We start from the raw sequence: 17,021 nt of genomic DNA, 5'->3' as shown, positions 1-17,021 counted from the left end.
AAAAGTTATTGAAAGGCTGGTGGCGGCATGGATGAAAGCTTCCATGGTGAGAATGAAAAGGAAGCAGAGAGTATATGCATGAAAAAGTGATTTGGGTCTCATTTTGTATCTTAAACATTAGCTTGCTCTGGGCTGTAGATTTCAGTGGGTGACAGTAATTGCAAAATTTGCAAGATGTTAGTTTTGTTTTGCTTAGAAATTCTAGCTTGTCCTTTTCCTGTCCTTTTCAAAGTTCCTATATGTATTCCTTCTTTGATTTTTCGTGCATTCACCTTATATTGAATGAAGCCTTGTGTAAAATTTATGTAGGTGGGGGGGACCATAACATCAGTCTCTTGCTCTGCCTTAACAGACTGGGAAACCCAGAATTACAGGGAGAAGAGTTGCAGGCTTTACAGGAAGATGTTTGTGGGTTTTATTTCTAACAGCCTCAGGGGCCAGTCAGAGGAGGATTCACCCTTTTGAATCAATGCTTGTGTATAATTTAGAGAACCTGGGGGGAGGTTCTCTATTGCAGGCTGAAGTTCTCCTTGAGGTCTGAGATCAGCAAGAGGCAAATTTTATCTGGAGAAACAAGCTACTCATCCAGAGGAGACAACAGCTGTGAGCAAAATTCCCCCAATGCTGGTCCTGTTGACTTATGTTTCAAAGGAGAACAATTTCAACATAGAGCTGCACTTTCCCTTGAGCTGCTGATGCAATAAAATGGCTGTAAGCTGCAGAAACTCTTTCAATATGGCACATATTAAACCTTTCAGAGGTAGTGCTTTGATTTTTAATTTTACGCTCTTGGCAGGCAATCAGAGTATTTAATAGTATGGAGGCCAGAGGGAGAATGTTTCAAAACAGTGAGGATCTTATCATCGTGTGCAATTAATGAATAATTATTAAACCCAGAAATAGCTGGAAGAGAAGGCAAGAGGTGGCTGAGCAATTCTGTGGTTTGGGGCCTCTAATGAAACCTCCAGAGAGGAGAAATATGATATACAGTTTCATGCAGTTACATCTTCCACTTTTCCCCCACTGGAAGATCAGTGATTTAAGGAGAGGAAAAAAAATGCCCATCCCTTAAAAAGAAAAGGTCATTGGCTGACAGGGATGCATTTGTTCAGTTTGATTTTCAGCATCTGCAGTGTCATTACACTTAAAATAATATAATAACAGCAACAGTGACGACAATGTAAAGCCTGATGCTTGAAATCAATTCCAAAGAGAGTGGGCCGCAGAGACAGGGCTTGTCCGAGCCACCAGTCAGAACAGTTCGATTGTTGAACAAATTCATTGCATGTGCTGCACATCCCCAGCTGTCATAGGGAGCCCCACGCACACATCTTCTGATCACACACATCCCCTGGTTGCTATCATTTCCAGACCCAATTTTGTCAGCTCCTGGCTGTCAGGATCTCTCCTCTGTCGGTCTCCATCCCACTGTTTCCTTTTTGACTCAGCTCTAGAAAACCCTGTCATCTGTCAAATGGCTGTTTATAGTTCAAACACCGGCCTGCTGAGTGGGCCTGTCGCAGGCTGGCATTCGGCCTCGCGGGCCATCGCTAAGCAGGTACCGCTGGGCTGGCTGCCGCTCCTGCGCATCCCTGCATCCCGAGGAACAGAGTGGTGGGTGCATGGACTGCGAGACCACAGACCGTGCGGGTGTTCATTTCTCGGCCACGTGGGCGTCTGGGGTCAGCTCACCTTTAAGCAGCCGTTAGTTCCCTCCTGCTGTTAAGCTGGGCCATGCCAAAGGCGAGCAGGTGGAATCCACCAGTGCTTGTGATGGCATTTTCCTGGCGTGCGGTTGCTCATTACTGAGGGCCTCGTGCAGGGCTGGGTTTTCATGATTGATCTCTCTCTCGGTGGTGTTTCAGGAGGCCAGCCAGCATCACAGGGGCCAAACAGATCTTCAAAATAAATAAATAGGTGGATAAACAAGTGAAAAAATAGAAGAGCTGGTGCTGGTGTTGGAGAGTGGCGAGAGATGTTTGCCATCGTGTGTCATTGTTCTAAGGCGCCTGAGATGTTTTCTTTGAAATTCAGCTGCAGGAGTGGGAGGCAGATGACTGCAGAGGATAGGTTTGAGGTACCCAGGCCATGGGATTCTTAGGTCATATGTGCTGTACTCAGCTCAGATAGTAGGTGCAAAGTTGGAAGGGAGGAGGTAGATTTGGTTTTTCCTCTTTATTGCCTGTTCCCCCTGCCCCTCTAGTCAGGCCAGGCGCTTTCCCTGATCACAATACCAAGAGCTGTTCTTTATTGATCACTCACTCTGTGCCAAGCTCTGTGCTGTGTGCTCTGTATGCGTTAGCTCATAGAAAACTTGGGGAAGGATGGCATTAGCCCAGTTGTTACAGATGGGAAAACGGAGCTTAAAGGGATGAAGTCACTTGTATGCAGGGATGCAACTGGATTTGGTACCTCAATTCAGTCACTCAGTCGTGTATGACTTTTTTTGACCCCATAAACTGCAGCACCTCAAGCTTCCCTGTCCATCACCAACTCCCGGAGCTTGCTCAAACTCAAGTCCATTGAGTCGGTGATGCCATCCGACCATCTCATCCCCTGTCGTCCCCTTCTCCTCCTGTGTTTACTGCCGTATCATACGTTGTTGTTCAGTTGCTCAGTCGTATTGAATTCTTTGCAGCCCCATGGACTGCAGCACGTCAGACTTTCCTGTCCTTCACCATCCCCTGGAGCTTGCTCAAACTCATGCCCATTGAGTCAGTGATGCCATCCAACCATCTCATTCTCTGTCACCCCCTCTCCTCCTGCCTTTGATCTTTCCCAGCATCAGGGTCTTTTCCAATGAGTCAGCTCTTCCCATCAGGTGGCCAAAGTATTGGAGTTTCAGCTTCAGCATCAGTCCTTCCAATGAATATTCAGGACTGATTACCTTTAGGATGGACTGGTTGGATCTCCTTGTAGTCCAAGGGACTCTCAAGAGTCTTCTCCAATACCACAGTTGAAAGGCATCAATTCTTCAGCACTCAGCCTTTTTTATGGTCCAACTCTCACATCCATACATGACTGCTGGAAAAACCGTAGCTTTGACCAAACAGACCTTTGTTAGCAAAGTAATATATCTACTTTTTAATATGCTGTCTAGTTTGGTCATAGCTTTTCTTCCAAAGAGCAGGTGTCTTTTAATTTCTTGGCTACAGTCACCATCTGCAGTGATTTTGGAACCCCCCCAAAATTAACACTCTCACTGTTTCCATTGTTTCCCCATCTATTTGCCATGAAGTGATGGGACCAGATGCCATGACCTTCATTTTTTTGAATGTTGAGTTTTAAGGCACATTTTTCACTCTCCTCTTTCACTTCAAGAGGCTCTTTAGTTCTTCTTCTCTTTCTGCCAGAAGAGTGGTGTCATCTGTGTATCTGAGGTTATTGATATTTCTCCCTGCAGTCTTGATTCCAGCTTGTGCTGCATCCAGCCGGGCGTTTTGCATGATGCACTCTGCATATAAGTTTAATAAGCAGGGTGACAATACACAGCCCTGATGTACTCCTTTCCCAATTTGGAACCCGTCTGTTGTTCCATGTCTGGTTCTAACTGTTGCTTCTTGATCTGCATACAGATTCTCAGGAGGCAGGTAAGGTGGCCTGGTATTCCCATCTCTTGAAGAATTTCCCACAGTTTGTTGTGATCCACACAGTCAAAGACTTTGGCATAGTCAATAAAGCAGATGTTTTCTGGAATTCTCTTGCTTTTTCTATGGTCTGACGGATGTTGGCAGTTTGATCTCTATTCCTCTGCCTTTTCTAAATCCAGCTTGAACATCTGGAAGTTCATAGTTTGTGTACTGCCGAAGCCGGGCTTGGATTTGGTACCTAGGTCTAGTACAATTTCTAAACTGCCCCTTGCAGCCTCCCTCTGGCAGAGGGAGCCCCTGGTGCCCTGAATGCCGGAGTCCTTGAGCCCTCTCAGTGAGTTCACCTCCCCATCCCCTGTCAGAAGGACTGCAGTGCCTCCTACTGGGGCCCCGTCACTGCTGTCTGCCAAGATACCCTCTATTCTTGCTCTGCCACTGACACACTCAGGTCTGCTGGGTCCCAGTCCTTCCTTCCTACCACCCTGACAGGAGGAAGGTTGTGCCTTTCAGCTTGACTTTAGAAGCACTTCTTTTGTGTCCTTGTTCTGGAGTCTCTCTAAAGTCACCTCTGACTACACTAGCCAGCTTGACCTTCCGGCTTTGAAATTTAGTGCAAGCCCGGATTCCTTGTTCTATGACGTGGTACCCACTTCCCTTACTCTACCTTCATCTCTACTTCCACCACACAGGTGTTCATTTCTGGGCCATGTGGGCGCCTGGGGTCAGCTCACCTTTAAGCAACCATTAGCTCCCTCTGCTTTTAAGCTGGGCGGTGCTGGGGGCGAGCAGGTGGAATCTACCAGTGCTTGTGATGGCATTTTCTTGGACTGTGGTTGCTCATTACTGAGGGCCTTGTGCAGGGCTGGTATCTGCTTGTTCACCCATTGAGGCTTGGTTTAAACACCTCTTGCCAAGAAAACCTTTCCTGATTTTGCAAGACTATTAGTGATTCTATCATAACTCATTGCATTTCTAGTGACGTTCTGGCTATCGGCCTCCCCTAGTCTCACTGGACTGTTGAATAAATGGGAATACTTCCCCCTTTTGGTCACAGACCCTTTGACAGGTCCACTCAGAGACTAAATACTTATCTGCTCCTTGTGGTTTGTTCTTTTCTTTTGTTCGGTGGCTTACTGGTCCGTAATGGACTTGGCTTCTATATCAAGCTGTCGAATCACCCAAGTGTTCAAGACATAGTCATCATGGAGAAACATTTTGGATGAATTGAGATAACATTAACAGCTATAACAACTCCAAAATGTATCATGTATGATGTCTTGATAGAAGTTTATTTCTCACTCATGAAGAATCCGAAGTAGATGTTTTTGTTGGTCAGGAGGCATCCCCAAGTGATGACTCATAAATCCAGAATCCTTCTTCCCTGGGGCTCTGGCATAGTCCAGTCAATGCCTGTCTCCCAAGATGATGAGTTCATCTGAATCAGATGGCAGAAGGAGGAAGATAGTAGGGGGTTTAGTAGGAGTAGTGCGTGTGTGGTAAGTCACTTCAGTCGTGTCCGACTCTTTGCTATACTATGGACTGTTGCCTGCCAGGCTCATCTGTCCATGAAATTTCCCAGGCAAGAATACTGGAGTGGGTTGCCATTTCCTTCTCTAGGGGATCTTCCCAGTGCAGGGATCAAACCCACATCTCTTACGTCTCCTACGTTGGCAGCAGGGAGGTTCTTTATCACTAGCACCACCTGGGAAGCCCAGTAGGACTAGTAGGTGTGGGAAACTTCTGGGGCCAGTACTGGAGGAGATGCAGCCAATTCTACTTTCATTCCATTGACTAGATCACATGGCTGTGCCTCTTCTCCAGGGAGGCTGAGAAATGTAGCTCCCTGCGGGCCAGTCAGCCCTTCTGTGCCACTCTGTTTATTTCATCATAGCACAACCTGTGGGATCTTGAAGCACCCAACTTCCTATGTTCTAAGTCTGGGCAAAGTGCACCTTCTTAATTCCTTAAAGGAGAGCGTGGTGCAGGAAAGTCTGTCACTTCCAGCTTGCTTCACTTGTGGCTGCATCCCCTGACTTTTCTTTGTTCACAACCTAAAGGGCTGCAGAAGGACTGTCTTCTAGATTTATTAGAGCTCTTTGCTTGGCTGTCAGAGATTCCCAACCACACCAGGGAGTGAAGATGGATGGCCAAGTTGGCAAGTTGGGAGTTAACTCAGGTAAAGCACTCTTTCCCATTGCTATCTTCTGCAAACAGTCTATCACTTGATTTTGTTGTTTAAGTTAAATGGCAGACCGAGTGAAAGTTTAGGTGAGAAATCAGTAAGCCCCAGAACACTGGGGAGTGACTAAGCCATTTACCTATCTCAGCCATTTACATATCTTGACTTAGTTAAGCTTTTCCATCCAACTCTTGGTTGTTATGACCAATTTTCTTCTCTGAAATTGCTCTGAAAGCTGCTTGAAGACCTCGTATACCGATTTGTAAAAACAGGAGTTTCCTTCAAGACATGGCTCAAAGCATGCCTTCTCTAAGAAACATTATCTAATAAAGCCTTTCTACCCTCAGAACACCCAGGCTCCTTGTGGCCTCAAGCACACGGAACCTGAGTTATTGAAATTGAACTTGCATTTGTTCTAAGTAATGTCCTTCCTTGGGCATCTGCAAGTAGCAAGTATCTTATATTTCTTTTCCTCAGGGACAGTTAGTGAAGTGTTTAATTTGAGGCATCACATTTATCATGCTGAATCAACTGATGCCCCATGACCCAAACTGAGCTTCTCATCTACATATCATACTTATATTGCAGAATTACCAGCCTGCAGGCACACTGAATCCAGCATCTCCCTTCGCCCAAAAGCTGATTCTGCTTGTGATTGCTCTAGCATCTCCCTCTATCCTCCCAGCGTTGCAGTGCCCTGGACTGACTTTCCTAAATTACCATGGCCAAGCTCCAGCCTGAGGTTTAGAAAATCAGGCCAGACAATTTTTTTGCTCCAAGAAACAAGATCTAAACCTCATTTTCACCTTCCTTAGCGTCCCTTCCTTCCTAGAGTTGAATTACTGTTTGTTCTCTCTCCAGCTCCTTTGATCCCCACACCAGTCCTGGTTTGATCCCCACACCAGTCCTGGTTGGTTGGTTCTTTGCTAACACGAGAGATGCATTTTTAATTTCCTGCCCTGTGGTTTTTGTTTTTGTTTTAGATCAGGTTCTGTTCTAATCAGTTCCTGCAAGGAAATCATTGCTTACTCCAGGACTTGAGGGTGCTCTTCTATGCTTGCTTCTAAAAGTTGTGTTTCACATTTAGATCTGTAATTCTTCTGGAATTGATTTTTGTGTATGTTTTCAGGTTAGGCACAAGATTTATTTTTGCCATTTGGAGATCATCAAAAATGTATTGAAAACTCCATTCTTCACCCACTTCTCCAAAATATCACTTTGTTATAAATCAGGTGACCATTTATGTGTATTTCTGGATCCTGTTCTCTGTTTTGCGGGTGAGTCTGTCTGTCCTCATGTTATAGCTACGTGGTCTTAAGTGTTAAAACTTTATAATAGGTCATGATATCTTGTAGTATAAGTCACTTATCTTTGCTCATCTTCAAGATTATGTTGACTAATCTTAGCCCTCTGCATTTCTGTATAAGTTTTAGAATCAGCTTGTAAATGTCTACAAAACTGCTGCAGGGATTTTGATTGATCTTAAATTGATTTGAAGGGAATTTATATTGTATAACATTGAGTTTCCTAATCTACGAATATGGTGTAGGCCTTTGTATTTAGGCTTTCTTTAATTTCTCTCATTAATGTTTTATAATTTTTAGTGTGTGGTCTTGCTGATTTTTTTTTAAGATTTATTCCTAAGTATTGATTTTTAAAATAATTGTTATTGCAGATTATCCATTTAAAAATTGACTTTATATCCAGGGAGTTTGCAAAGTTCACTTACTAATTTGAATGGTTTCTCTGTAGAAGCTTTTGGATTTTCTGTATATAGTCATGCAGTCTGTGAATGAGAGTTTCATTTCTTCAGTTCAGTTCAGTTCAGACGCTCAGTCATGTCCGACTCTTTGAGACCCCATGAACTGCAGTACACCAGGCCTCTCTGTCCATCACCAACTCCCGGAGTCCACCCAAACCCATGTCCATTGTGTTGGTGATGCCATCCAACCATCTCATCCTCTGTTGTCCTCTTCTCCTCCTGCCCTCAATCTTTCCCAGCATCAGGGTCTTTTCAAATGAGTCAGCTCTTCACATCAGGTGGCCAGTGTATTGGAGTTTCAGCTTCAACATCAGTCCCTCCGATGAACACCCAGGACTGATGCACTTTCTGTATTTTTCTTATCTTGTTGCATTTGTTACCTGCTCCAGCTTTGTCACATTCCAGATAGACACTTGTGCAAGGATAACAAACATGTCTGTAAAACTTTTTAAAAACTCTTTAATTGTGTGAGATTTTCTAGGTGCTACTGTACCCACCCAGAAAACCTACCTATCTGCATTTTGCTTAGGTAAAACTCATGGCCCCTTCATACATCAGCTTAAACTCCTTCAGAAAATTTCATTGATCTCTCTGAGATCGGGTGGAGAAAGTGGAAATTACCTGTCATCTGAGGTAATTAAAAACAACCCTAGGACATAAGCTGAAATTGCTTATCTATGAGTTTGTCTCCTCTGTTGAACCTCAAAGGCAGAGACTCTCCCGTGTTCATTACTGTATCACCATCACTTAGCGCAGGGCAGGGCATATCATAAGCACTGCATAAATGTTAGTTGATCATCATCCTTGTCCGTATCCTAATCCTTGTTATCTTTCACTACATCTTTATCTAGATACAGAAGCATGGCTCTCATCAGTATCAGGGGCCTCTGAAGTCATTGAGTTACTTATCTTGCGCACTAGCCTATGATGTCCTTAAGGTCAAACATCTCATCTTTTATATTTGTATCCCCAGTGTTTCACACGGTGCCTGCCTTTTAGCAGACACCTAACAAAGGATGAGAGTGTGAGTGAGTGGAGTCTTCCTGCTACCTGGAACTGGTCCCTGAGTGACATTGGTGGGAACTTAAGGTGGGCGTCCCAGATGGCGCTCTTGGTAAAGGACGTGCCTGCCAATAGAGGAAACGTGAGAGATGTGGGCTCCATCCCTGGGTTGGGAAGATCCCCTGGTGGAGGGCATGGCGACCCATTCCATTACTCTTGCCTGGAGATTCCCATGGACCGAGAAACCTGGTGGGTTTGCACAGTGTTAGACATGAGTGAAGCAGCTTAGCATGCACGCAAGCACGCACAGAAACTTATGGTACCCGTCCTGCAGGATTATAAGCCAAAACTGATGCCTTAGTTCAGTGTGTGAATTTCGCTTTGTCCAGAAGCTCCTTTTGCTGTCAGTCCTTTTTAAACTCTCTTCATCCATCTGAAGTCACAGAGTCCAGGATAGCTTTCTAAAATCATTGTCTTAAGCCCCAGGAGCTCCAGAAAACCCAGGATAGATACTTTTCTTGTTCCAAGAATCAAGACCACTTACCTTAATTTAAAAAACAAAACAACTTTTTTTGCATTCTTTTCTTTCTAGAATTAAACTTTCCTTTCCATTTTGAGACCTCTTCTTGGACCCATGCATCACTTCCCTTCCTGGATCTCCTCATTTTCCCCTCTCCCCACCCCAGCCCTGTTGTTTTGCTATTTCAAAACTTGAGTGCCTTCTTCAGTCCTCAGGTATTCTCAGATATCATGGGTTTAATTTTATCTTCAGGAACCTGGAAAGAGCTTGGGAAAGACACATTTTTCATGATTTGTCATCAGGAACTGTGATAACTCAGCCATGAGCTCACAACTCAGAGACCTACACTGCTCACATTTGAAAGCTGAATGAAATTCTGCACAGCACTTCCCCGGAATACCTCATCTCCAACAGGCAGGTGACTTTCCTTCCTTCAGCCTCACCTGGAGGCCTGCCCCTTCTTTGATGTTATCTTCAACTTGTATGCCTTTCTCGAAGTCATCGTTACGTATTTCCTTCCCATCTGAAAACTCAGGTCCATCACACTGAGATGAGTCAGGTGGCGGGACAGCTCCTAACAGAGCCTACTTTATTGAAGAGTGGTCCTGGGTTGTGTTAATGCCAACTGACCAGAGAACTGGTAGGGCCAATTAACCAATGAGATCCAGCTGTTGTAGATGCCAGCTGTTGCTCCAGGCCTGGTAAGTCCCTGCTTGTAACTGCACTTCCTACTCCCTACTCCAAATAAACACATCTGCCCAGCCAGGGAAGGGGTCAGTTGCTTGTATCTCCCCAAAACAGTATCTCTGTGTAATTCAAATCTTGCTGCTAAGAGATTCATTTCTAAGCCACAGTTTTTGGCCTGAACCAAGACTAGGGTAAGGCAAGTGAGGGCAGCTAGGATGGAAAATGTAAGGAGGCACTCACTCTCAGATGCTGACTGCATCTGCCTGGCTCTGAGAGCCAGTGCCTCCTTATATTTTGTGCCCTAGGCATGGTGGGATTCACAGAAATTCAGAAAGCCCTCTGCCTTCCAAACCCTTTTCTGTGATCTTTCTACTGAACCCTGGTTTTGTCAGTCCATGTCTGCTGCTCCCCCACTTCTAGCCAGGTAAGAGTCACTATTTGTTGAGAGTTTGGTATATGCTGAGTTCTGAGCTAGATCTGCCCTCAATTATTATTTATCATTCTTGCAATAAGCCTATGAGATTTGTGGTGTTATTCCAGTTTGCAGATGAGAAAATGAGCAAGAAGAATTTATTCTTGGCCCAACCAGAAAGGGGGCAGACCCAGGATTTGGCCCAGATATGCTCTACTCCCCAGCATTCTGTTCTCATCCAGCGTCCTTACACCCAAGGCGGTGTCTGTCACCACATGGTAAAACCATTGAGGTTTTCAGTGGCAGGGTTTGAGTGTAGAAGAAGGCAAGGGGAAGAGAGAACTTGGGGACCCAAGAAAGGAGTACAGAGAGGAGATTTTGGAGGGAAGGCCAAGGGAAAAGAAGGTCAGAGAAGTCCCACCCTCCACTTTACCTTCAGTGTGAGCCAGAGAGGATGGTGATGGACTAGGCTAGCCTCCATGGGTTCCTTTGGCAGGGGCAGCCTTCCCTTTGCCAAGTGACCCCGGTCTACCCCTCCGCCCCACCTGCGGCGTCCTTGCTGTATAGTGAAAGCTGGGCAGGTGCTCTGATATTTGTAGAGGGTCTGGACCAGGGAATGAGGATCCTCCTGACTTTGCTCAATGAAACATCCCTCTCTGTTGCTCAGTCCCTGGCTCCTGTCCTGGACTCCTCTTCTTCCTTTCAACCAGCAAAATCCTACTTCCCCAAAGCCCATTGGGAGTATATCACCTTCTCTAAGAAACTTTTTTTCAGCTTTTCACTTTCCCCCTGACCTTCTGAAGAATGCAGTGGTTCTCTCTGGCCATGGGTCTTCATTCTTCTGGTTTTTAGGATCCCCTATGGTAGGGTTGTCTGTGTCTAAATGCAAGTCAGTTTTTGATCCAGTACCAGCTCCTTGAGGGCAGAGACTGGGTTTCTTCACTGCTTCTCTGCAGTGTTTCAGTTCTTCCATGCATCAATCTAGAGTTTCTTTTTACCACCTCCCCAGAGAATGTTCTATTTTTCCCAATAAGGTTGCTCTAAAGAATACAGCACATAGGAGTATGGAAAATGAGAACTGAAGTTCCCTTCTTCTCTCCCAGTTCTTCTACTATTGGTGTCCACTGTTGAGTTTCATGCCTCTTCTTCCAGAGGCTTCTCTGTACAAACACACACCCATCCACAAACACATTTCTTTGTTGTTTATTTTTTTTTTCTAATAGCACAAACTCTTCTTTTGTGGGTTCCTTCACAGTGCAGTGTAGTCTTGGGTCCATTTCATGAATACAGAATTGTCTCATTTGTTTAGCAGCCATGTGTGGATGTACCATAATTATTAAGAATCATCTGTTGCTGGATATTTGGGTTGTAAGATTTTTTTTTCTGGCAGCAAAATTTCTTGTACTGAAGTATTTGCACATTTGAGTAAGTATTTTTGTGGCTTAGAATTCCTAGAGATCTCTTCCTAGAGATGGAGTTCCTGGGAAATAACATATGCCTTTGGATTTAGAGGATATTACAAAGTGGCCTCCAAGGGACATTGAACAGATTTCCTCTTTCAACAGTGAATGGAAGTGCATTCTCCCCATTTTCATACTCAGTCCAGTTCAGTTCAGTCACTCAGTCATGTCTGACTCTTTGCGACCCCATGAACCGCAGCAAGCCAGGCCTCCCTGTCCATCACCAACTCCCAGAGCCTACTCAAACTCATGTCCATTGAGTTGGTGATGCCATCCAACTATCTCATCCTCTGTCGTCCCCTTCTCCTCCTGTCCCCAATCCCTCCCAGCATCAGGGTCTTTTCCAATGAGTCAGCTCTGCGCATCAGGTGACCAAATTATTGGAGTTTCAGCTTCAGCATCAGTCCTGGCAATGAACACCCAGGACTGATCTCCTTTAGGATGGACTGGTTGGATCTCCTTGCAGTCCAAGGGACTCTCAAGAGTCTTCTCCAACATCATAGTTCAAAAGCATCAATTCTCTGGCGCTCAGCTTCCTTCACAGTCCAACTCTCACAAACATACATAACCACTGAAAAAACCATAGCCTTGACTAGACAGACCTTTGTTGACAAAGCGATGTCTCTGCTTTTTAATATGCTATCTAGGTTGGTCGTAACTTTCCTTCCAAGGAGTAAACGCCTTTTAATTTCATGGCTCTAGTCACCATCTGCAGTGATTTTGGAGTCCAGAAAAATAAAGTCAGCCACTGTTTCCACTGTTTCCCCATCTATTTGCTATTTTCATACTGGAACCTCACTAGTACTATATATTACCAACCTTTCAAACCATTGTGAAGGGCAAAAATGAGATCTAATTATGGTTTTCTGATCTTTTTTAAAATAAATATATTGGTAAAGTCCCATTAGTTTTTGGTATATTTACTGCCATTAATTTTGCCTATTTGTGTCATTTGTCTGCCTTTCTTTTGTACTACTGGTATTTTCCTGTTGATTTCTAAGAGTTCTTTTTACACTGGGCATTGGCCTTCCCCAGTGGCTCAGCGGTAAAGACTGCCTGCAATGCAGGAGATATGAGAGATGTGTGTTCAATCCCCAGATTGGGAAGATCCCTTGGAAGGACAAATGACATCCCATTCCAGTATTCTTTGCCTAGAGAATCCCATGGACAGAGGAGCCCATCAGGCTACAGTCCATAGGGTTGCAATGAGTCCGACATGACTGAGCAACTGAACACACTCACACATATTGGGTGTTGTTTGCCAGATGTATAGGAAATATTTTCCCAGTTTATCTTTTCACTTGTTGTTTAGGTTGTTATTATTTTTAAAGAAAGCTTTATCTAACTGAAGACTTTCTAAACTTTTGTATTTTCTTTATGGTAAAACATGAGCATAAGCTTTGAAATTCAACATGAGTTCAAACCCAGGCCACACAACTTGGACATGGCCAAGACTTAACCTCTCTCAGCCCTGGGGTTCTCATCTGTTCTGGGAAGCAGTGCTGGGAATATATCAGACAAAAGCCCTGAGTGTGCAATGACACAAATGGATGGAATGAACAAAGAACCACCTCTGGAAGTAGGAAGCTGGAAGTAGGCTTTCTCTGGTTTGATGCTGCCCCACCCTGCTCTAATACCTAGTATGGTTCTTTTCTCCAATCCTCTTCCTTGTTCAGGGGGTTGGTTCCCCTGCAATGTGTCCCTATTTCTCTCACCCTGGAAAAATCCAGGTGAGAAGATTTTGGCTGTCTCCTCCTTGAATAATCAGAAAGGTGGAAAAGAAGGCATTCCTTAAGTTAAATGTCTGTTCCCCCAGCCAGGCCATGTGGCCACCTGACGAAGGTCACCCGGCATTCTCCCACTCAACATCACTGAAACTTACTAAGCCTCATCATTTCAGCCTTAGATCAGTTTGCTAGATTTTCATTTCGTGTTCAAGTTGTTCATTCCCTCTTTCACACAGGCTAGTAATTTCAGGGGCTGTATTATAATTTCGAGATGTTGCTTTAGCAGCATTACAAAACGTTAAAGTACATTTAAGCCTTGAATTGTCACTTAAGATTATTGCAGGAAATTAGGGCTTTCTGGATCATAAATGTGACAATAGATTGAGAACACAGCTTCTATTATGGCTAAATGGGGACAAAGAGAAAAAAAGTGTTAAGTACAATATAGCTGCTTCTTGTGTGGATGCCTGCTGTGAGGAGGCTGCTGCTGAAGGATGGGGTGGAGGGTCTGGTCCAGGCGAGGACTTGGGAGGGGGACTGCACCATGCCCAAGCCAGGGGCACACGGAGCACCCTCCCTACCTGAGAAGTATACTGGGAGGGCTGTGGGGGTTGGGGGCGCAGACTCTGGGCATGTCTGGATTTTCTGATCATCTCCCACCCAACTCCGTCCTCTCCTATTTTTATCTTTAACATCACCCTCGCCCAGCCTTTCATTGTGTTTAATGGCCAGCTTCACTTAATGCCAGGCTGTCTGCTCACACCACTGAGGTCCTCATGGAACTGCAGGCTTCTAGAAGGTGGAGGGCAGTCAAGGGCACCAACAGCCCCTGGACCAGTAAGTGGGGGCTTAGGGGGCCCTGTCCTGTGTGTCTCTTTGACTTGGGGTAGAAATCAGCTAAGAGTGCCCACCCAGCTTCCCGGGAGTCTGCAGGTGTTACAGTCAGAGGACGCCCCTTTGGGTGCAGCAGCCACCCACCCTCCAGAGCGCCCCCTGCAGGTGGTGGCTACAGTCTCCACGGTCCCTTGGGGAATGGCTATATTTGCATCTCTGATGTGATACACTGGCTACCGAGCCCCACCATGTACTTTTCTGGGGCGCTGGGTTTCCAATGTGGGTCCTGCAGCCCAGCAGACATTCTCTTGAACCTGAGGTCAACTCAACCACACAGTAAGCCACCTTGGGGCACACACAGAGACCATCTCCCACCCAGGGCTCAGCAACCCCTTGCAACAGGATTGGGTTCTGTGTTTCCTCGGTGGCCAGCCACAGTGGCAGCGTTTTTAGGCGCTGGGCAGGACGGCTGAGAAAGCCAGTGAAGGGTCGGGCAAGCAGGAGTCCTGTCTCTGTAGCAGGCCGCTTCTGTGCTTGGCTGCAGTGAGAGTCTCTAGGCCTCCGCACTTCCAAGCTCCATCCCAGCAGAGAACTGACCTCCTGGCTTCCATCCTCCAATGGCTGAACCCTTGTAGCAGGCAGCATTAGCCCCATTTTACAGATGAGGCACAGAGAGCTCAAGGAAACAGGCCCGAGGGAGAAGAGCTCAGTGTGGGCCTTAGGACTCTGTCCCTTTAGGTGTCCCAGATGCTCAATCACCTGAGCATGCAGTGTCGTGCACACCCATCCTGTTCCCATGTGAGACCAGGAGCCCTTAAGAATGGCTGGTGCCTTTCCTGGTGGGTTGGGAGGGAGGAGGCACACTCCTCTCCCCTCTGTGCACACAATCTATGGCTGCGTTGTCATCATGTAATCCCCCTGGCGTCCTTGCCCTCTGGTCCCGCCACTGTCTGATCATAAGATGCCCTGGGCCCCATCATTAATCTCTACTTGGGCCAGAGGCCCATGGCCCTGGTGGCATCGGCAGTGCCTGGCACCAGTGTGTTTTGACTGAATGAATGTCTGGATCATTCCTTGTCATTTCAGTCCCTGGTTAGATTTAAAGGGGCACTTTGCCCCCATCATCAGCTGACTATGTCCTGCTGCCTAGTTGAGTTCATGTATCCCTTTAGGGCAGGGACAAGTTCTGCTTGATCAGCACAACTCTGTTGGAGACAGTATCAGGGCTGGGGTGCTGCTCAAGGCCCTTCAGAACTAGCCACAGTCTCATTCTGGTCCTTAGAGACCCCTGAGCGCTTGGTGCCTGGGGGAGCGTTTGTCCAGCTGGAGATTTCTCAGGCATTTCCCAGGTGCTGGGGAGTAAGCGGCCTGCTGTCGTGTGCAGGACCCCTCCCCCGACATCACCGGCTCCTTCCTGAGTCTGGAAGTCCCGGCTCCAACACAGTTGGTCTCACGATGCTGGCAGTAGGGCCTCAGAGGGCACAGTTGTGACAGGGACATTCTCGGGAGGGCGGGGCCGCTGCTACCCACTCAAGCACTTCCTCCCACCTTCCCCACTCCCCCCTTCCCCACTCCCACCTTCCCCCCTTGCTCCATTGCATTTCCTGGGTTGGTGAAGTTCAGAGGCCATAGTGTCTCCAGGTTCTCTGCAAACACTGTCCCCCCAGTGCCCATACCTCACCTCTTGGTGGAGCTCTGAGCTCCTCTTTTCCCACTGGATGGGATCAGTTCCTCTACTCCAGACAGGGAAGGCCCAGACTGGGTTGGGAGAGGTGGGGGTTCCTACTTCCACCTGGAATCTTCCCTGCCCACCTGCCCATGTCTCTTGGGAACAAGTTTTCTTCACTTGCCCGCACCCAGACACTTCTCTTCACCCCTTTCCTTTCTCCCTTCCTCTGTTACCAGTGGGTCCTATTTAATTCCTCACACCACAGGTTTTGCATTTTTGATGTGTCCACTCTCCATGGCAACCGAGAAAGGCTGCGGTGCCTCTCGTCCTCTTCAGCGGGTTTCCTCTGGGCGCAGCTCTCACGTGGCCGGAGCCCAGCACCCGAGCTCCTCTCTGAGCTGCCCCTGGAAGCTTTCCAAGTTCCTACCTTGGGTCCGGAGCTGGCTGGCTGAGAGCTGGTCCCTGAGCTCAGGTGAATTCCCTTAGCTCATTACCGAAGTGTCTTTCAAAAAGCAGGTTAACAGGGTAAGAAAGGTGTCACTGGCTGCAAATGTCCATGACTTACAGCTAACAGCTCACTGTGCCAGGGTCCAGAGCTGTCAGCACCCCAGGTCTGAGCCGACAGACGGAGACGGTCAGCCATCTGACCATTGTGATTGTGATGAGCACTGCTTTATTTTGTTTTCTAATTGAGTCATTCAAAGCAGGCTGTTTGCCATCACCGCTGCCAGCTCGTTGTGAGACACAGTGCCAGAAAGGTCTCTTATCCCCTTCCATCCTGGGCACATGACCCATGTCCTCTAATACTTGCTAGGTCACTATTTTGAGATACACATCGGGGCAGTTGGGGTATGGCAGAAGGGGTGAGGATGGTGGAGGCAGAGAGACCCAGGATCAAACCCTGGCCCAGCCCATCTAGCTGACGTCTTTGGACAGGTCAATGCTTTCTGTCTATTACGTGGATTGAATGATACCCAACTTCCAAGGTTACCGTGAGGACTGAATTTGTAAAGCCCCAAACTGGGTTTTGGACAGGTCAGTCTGTCTTGGTCTGTTGGCTCCCTCATTTGAAATAAGAAAGTGACTTGTTTGTTTCCAGCCCACCCATGGGGTCTCTGAGGTGCCAGTGTTAGAGAAGTCCCATCACAGAGGTCAGGCTGAAGATGGAAAGAAGATGCA

At 46.6% G+C, this 17,021-nt stretch overlaps 1 protein-coding gene and 1 long non-coding RNA gene across 3 annotated transcripts in view; both read left to right on the top strand.

Annotated features, from left to right (window-relative positions):
- The window catches only part of LOC133051303 (uncharacterized), a 196,118-nt gene extending 186,656 nt beyond the window's left edge, over positions 1-9,462 (top strand). Inside the window, exon 5 of the long non-coding RNA XR_009691811.1 lies at positions 9,306-9,462. This is a non-coding gene — a long non-coding RNA (uncharacterized LOC133051303). The remainder of the gene's footprint in view (positions 1-9,305) is intronic.
- The window catches only part of GPR39 (G protein-coupled receptor 39), a 249,454-nt gene that overhangs the window by 207,790 nt on the left and 24,643 nt on the right, over positions 1-17,021 (top strand). The window lies entirely within an intron of this gene.

This window comes from Dama dama, chromosome 33, assembly GCF_033118175.1.
Source record: "Dama dama isolate Ldn47 chromosome 33, ASM3311817v1, whole genome shotgun sequence".
Classification (NCBI taxonomy): domain Eukaryota; kingdom Metazoa; phylum Chordata; class Mammalia; order Artiodactyla; family Cervidae; genus Dama; species Dama dama.
Note: the sequence above shows the minus strand (reverse complement) of the source record. Positions and strands in the feature narration are given on the sequence as shown.